We start from the raw sequence: 6,000 nt of genomic DNA on the forward strand, positions 1-6,000 counted from the left end.
TCAAAAATGTTTTTTTTTGCACTAGAACATGTACCTGATTTCGATAGGGTTGGAGACATTGATAAGGTACTTCTCCAACGAGAATTTAAATGGATACATACCTTATCTGCTACTATCCACCCAGGCCTCAATGAATCTCTGAGCTTCAAGCCGTTTCTATAGTGATATAGCCATTGTAAATAGGGAATTTTATTTTCTTTATTGTAAATTGTGTTTATTCAACTATCAAATATGTGTATTCAGGATAATTGTGAATGGACTGAACGTTTTTTGATACCTCTAATGCCTGATTTGGACCGTTGTGTAATTTAAATGGGAATAGAGAACACATACTTTAAACAATTTGATATTCCCTTGGTTATGACTATTTGCTAACCTTAAGGGAATTCTATCCTACAATTTGTGTATGAGATATACTATATGTGGAATGATGGGGGATTAGATCTATCATATGGACACCCAAGACGTTTTTCCTTAGGGGATGCCACTTTAGCTTTTCCGAGGATCTATCTTTATTTTTTTCAACTTGGTCTTAAAGTTGCTTAAGCGTTTTTTGCTTTATTACTTCCATCTCTGCACCATTTTGATGTCTTTTGTCATCACTGAGCCATCGTAGGCTTCCATTTGCTGACAGAAGGTGAATAGATGGATCCTAGTGATCTTCCTATCATCTTCCGGTGCCTTATGGTTGCCGGTGTGTCACTTCCGGTGCACATGGATGACGTGAAGCGTCACTTATGGTGCGACGGGATCCGACGTTCAGTGTCATATGTGTCCTCAGTTCAATTTGGCGCCAAGTGAACTGGGGAGGGGTATAAGAGGAGACTACCATCACTCATTTGGATGTTCGGTCCACTGAAGGAAGGAACCTTGGAAGTGCTCCAGTTATTAATATGTATTTGGATGACCGACTAAGTCCTATTATACCATCTGCCCTATTAGTTTAGTAAGCTTTTGACTTTGTTTGATTTAAGGAATACCCGGGACATCACGGCAACAGCCATTAGGGAAAACGTCCCTTTTTTGCTGGTTTTCCTTTTCTGACAGAGTTTTTGAAGTCTTTGGATCCCAAGTTCTTACGGGGCAAGGGCATTATAAAGGTAGGACTTTCTCTATAGATCAAACGTCTTTCTTTTTTTATATATAGTGAGGGATATATGTTTTAGATATGTGTATCTACCTTATATACAGATGGACCTATGGATCCTCCCAGTCCTACACCCTTCTCTATGATACTCCCAAATGATCCTATACACAGGGCCGTCTTAATAGCATCATGGGCCCCTGGGCAAAGCAATGCTCTGGGGCCCCTACAATGGAGACAGTGCAGGTAAACTTACATCAAGTAGGTAGGAGGCAGACAAGCGGAGCTTCTCCTTTTGGGTGGAGCTCCACATTAACTACATGAACAATCATTCTGTACAGAAAAGAAAGAGTGGGAAAATACTACATACATAAAGTAACAAAGCTGTCCTGTGCATAAAATATATCTGCTAAATTGATGCTTTCCCAGCACTATGGCCCCTCTACGCCCTAGATATTACCCCAGCACTCTGAGCCCTCTACACCCCAGATATCACCTTAGCACTCTGAACCCGGGCAGCGTGAACTCAAGGACCAGCTGCTTTGGGGAAAGTGCAGGGGCCCTTGGGCAGTGCCCAGGTGTGCCCTCTCATTAAGACAGCCCTGCCTATACATCCTTTAACAAATAATTGGGGTTCCATTATTGAATACACAGGTTGGTTCTATGATCAGAGCATGGGTTGTATCTTTTTCGTTTAAGTCTGCAATATAATATTTAAATATTTGAGTATAATATGTTTGTTTTCTTTAGTTATTGGTTTGTAACATGTATTTTTTATTGTAGTGATCAGCTTTTATACAGTACAGTGCCTGTTGAAAAAGATCTCCTAAAGAAGCCGTAAAAGGCGAAACATGTATAAAAGATACATCAGATATGCACTTGTTGCTTGTATATTCTACTGATCCAACATGTGAATGTTTTATGTATTCAATTTATGATTTTTTTTTCTATAAAATTTTCTATTTTTCTAATCTTGGTGTATATGCACTTTAAAAGTCCTAACAAACCTATCTATATTCTATGTACATATTAGGGATGTGGCGCCTTTAATCAAGTTTTCAACAACCTAGCTCAAAAACCTATTTACTTCTCATGTTTGGAGGGGCTCTTGCCAGGGGCCAGAATTGGCTGCCAAGTGCCCCAATTTCAATGTCTGCCTGTACAGGGCATTGCATAAACCAGATCACGAAAATTATTTAATATATCTACAATGTCCTTTTAGCATAAAAACGTATAGAATGGAATGAATAAATGCGCACATGAGTGATACGTTTGTTTATTGAAATCATACATTTCTTCTACAACCTTGCCTTTCTCTAATATTCAATAAAGTGACCCAAGGGTACATGACATCTTGGCAAACATAAACAGAAGTACAGCCAAGTATAATATCTGTACATTCATAAAGTAAATATTTATATGATTATTCTGGTAATTGGTACCATACCTTAATGGAAATCCATCTGTCCGAACCCCATTATTTGAACTTTACGGAATTTGGCCATCATTATTAGGAAGGCTATTTGGCAAGCATCAACGGGGAACAAACTGTTTTAGTACAAAAGATAGACTGATACTTTGATAACAACAAAAAGTGCACATAAATCTATTTATATATATCATTTCACACTTATCAATCCCCAACTATCATGGAATCTCTTTATCTGAGATCTCATCTGGCCTTTCTTTTCCAGAATAGTGCTGTTTCTTGAATGATGTCAAAGAAACCAGTTCCCGAACAACTACATCTTGTTGTAAAGTAAACTTTATCTCTAAAATTCAATTTTATGCCAGTGTTAAATCTGGTGTGCATGTGTTACACAGGCATACTATTACACAAAAACAGAAAACTCTTCATCTTCTTTATGCTTATGTGACTAGCATAAATCCATTGTAAAGAAAATTAGGGGGAGTGGGGCTGCATCCATTTAAAAGAAAATATTAGTTACATTACATAGTCATAAAATTAATCTTAAAATTGTTTAGGAATTCTAAATCATTAAAGGGGTTGTAAAGGTTCGTTTTTTTATTTTCTAAATGGGTTCCTTTAAGCTTGTGCATTGTTGGTTCACCTACCCTTTCCTTAGATTTCCCTTCTAAGTTTTTTTCTTCTTTGTTTTCTTTGTCTGAATTTCTCACTTCCTGTTCCTCCTCAGTAAGGTGTTCAGTAAGCTGTTCTAAATGACTTTCCACCGCTCGGATGATGGTGGAAAGCTTACTTAGGAGGAACAGAAAGTGAGAAATTCAAACAAAGAAGAAAAACATTTAGAAGGGAAATGGAAGGTAAAGGTAAGTGAACCAACAATGCACAAGCTTAGAGGAACCCATTTAGAAAATAAAAGACGAAACTTTACAACCCCTTTAACCATGAAAGCTAGTCTCTAGAAATCACAACAAAGATTGCGTGAATATAAATGCTACCTACATATCGCAATTCATATTATGGTTGTGCAACTCTATAAAAAAGGCCCCTCGTTAGAATATATAATGTTGAAAGAACCATAAAATCTGCCGTCATCCACCAGAGATAAAGTAAATATTTACTTTTAAATATGAAAACCTGTTGGAAAAAGACACACGTCGATCTAGTCCAACCAACACAAAATATAAACAAACAGAAAACCTCCATATACACAATCCTATACCCAGTAATGTGTAGCAAACCCCCTAGGAAGCTGCTTTTGTTTGTTCAGTCCGTTACTCTGCCTTTCAACCCTAATTGACTATCCCAGCCCCTCTGGCACACCTAGCTATGTGATTAATGGAATAACTCACCAGGAATACACAACACAGTTATTCTTGTAGTTTACTTGAAGAAAAGTAAATTTCAGGTTACCATTAGTCAGCCAGGACCTGTGTAAGTACCCAGGACTTGGTTGAAACAGTACACTATGCAAACAACAAAAGAAATAGGTAGCAGTACAGATTAAATAGACTCCCCAATAATTTTTGGTGTGTGTGGGATGCTGTGGCTAAAGGGGAACCCCAGGCTGGCCTACGATACCTCTAGTACACACCCAGTGAATTGATATCAATACCCGTGGTGTGTCCCCTTTAAGAGCAACCGCGGTAATGTGCTGGAGGCAAATCTTTGCATTTTATTATCTTCACCGGCAATGTAGGCGCTCTGTGGACAATATTTGGATGTGGTATTCTATGAAAAGCATTAAAGGTTCCTGGGCAAAGCCCCCTCACCAAATCCTGTACACAGTCAGCGGTCCTCCCCTGAGCGATCGATCGATCTTAGATGCAGGGATGTCCCAGTGGCATTCAGTCCTTGAGCTGTTGCAGGGTGTCCTGGGCTGGAGCTGCATGAACAATCTGTTCCTGATCTGGGCTGTAGTTGCAGGCTGTGTGTCCCCTGGTAGGCCGCAATTCCACACACACATAGAATGCAGATGCTCTCCTGATAAGGTTTAGGCAAAAAGAGGCTCTCGCCTAGTCCCTCTGGCTTTTAATCTCCTCCCCCACACTGCTTTGCTGCTGTCTCATGATTGTCTCAGGCTCTTCCAATAGGGAGTTTACAGACAACCTCCAATAGGGAGTTTCCAAACAAGCAGTTCTGAGTATCTGTGTGTGAAGAGAGAAAAGGGGGGGGGGGGTGGAAAAAAAACGCTGCTGCAGCAGACAGCTGTCCCCTAATAGATTAGATCAGTCTGGAGAAGTACCTGCTACAAATGTATTTAGGGTTTGTCCTGCCCTACGCCTGACTAAACTCGTGCACCTCCTAATTTAAATATGACCTACCCATCCTGTCAAGGCCACACCCCTTTCTGTTTAAGAGTGGGGACACTAGTTCTTAGAGCCTGGGGGGCATTGGATTCCCTTAATTTGCATAGGTTTCCTCTCACTTCCTGTTTGGCTATGGGGCAGGAAGTGAAGGAAAATCTCTGCAATGGGACAGGGATGGTAAAAAATAAACTGACAGGGGCTATAACCCTCCCTTACTCTATCCAAAATGAAAAAAAAAAGTGTTGCCTATAGTTCTACTTTAAGCACAAATTTCTGATAATTTTATGGAGAGGACTAAGAAGATATAACCATGCCAATGGAGCAGCAAATATCATATAGCACAGTGAGGAAGATTTACGGTCCAGGATGATAGGATAGTCAAAATTAGAAGCAGCTTGCGCAGGGGTGTAACTAGAATCACAGGGCCCCATAGCAAAATGTTGGCCCCCAGAGCCCCCCAGAGCCTCCCTAGTGTCAATGCAGTGTGACCTGTGCCCCATACAGCGTGACCTGTGCCCCATACAGCGTGACCAGTTCCCCATACAGCGTGACATGTGCCCAATGCAGCGTGACATGTGCCCCAAACAGCGTGACCTGTGCCCTATGCAGCGTGACCTGTGCCCCATACAGCGTGACCTGTGCCCTATGCAGTGTGACCTGTGCCCCATACAGCGTGACCTGTGCCCCATAAAGCGTGACCTGTGCTCCATACTGCGTTGCCCGTGCCCAATCCAGCCTGGCCTGCCTGTGCCCAATACAGCCTGGCCTGCCTGTGCCCCATACAGCGTGACCTGTGCCCAATACAGCATTGCCTGTGCCCAATGCGGCATGACCTGTGCCCAATACAGCGTTTGTAGAAAGAAATGTTTGGACAGCCGCACTCTGGAAAAACCTTCTCGGTTGCCTTTTATTGGTAAAAGTATTCAAACACCACACATCACAGCAAAGACAGGGGCATACAGCTGACGTTTCGCACTATCAATCAGTGCTTATTTATAGCGTTGCCTGTGCCCAATACAGCCTGAACTGCCTGTGCCCCATACAGCGTGACCTGTGCCCAATACATCATTGCCTGTGCCAAATACAGCCTGGCCTGCCTGTGCCCAATACAGCCTCACCTGTGCAGAGGAAGAGGCAAGCCGGCCGGATCAGCAGAGAGCGGGATTGCCCGCTGTAATAGCTTT

This window comes from Rana temporaria, chromosome 2 (genome assembly GCF_905171775.1).
Source record: "Rana temporaria chromosome 2, aRanTem1.1, whole genome shotgun sequence".
Taxonomy (NCBI): Eukaryota; Metazoa; Chordata; class Amphibia; order Anura; family Ranidae; genus Rana; species Rana temporaria.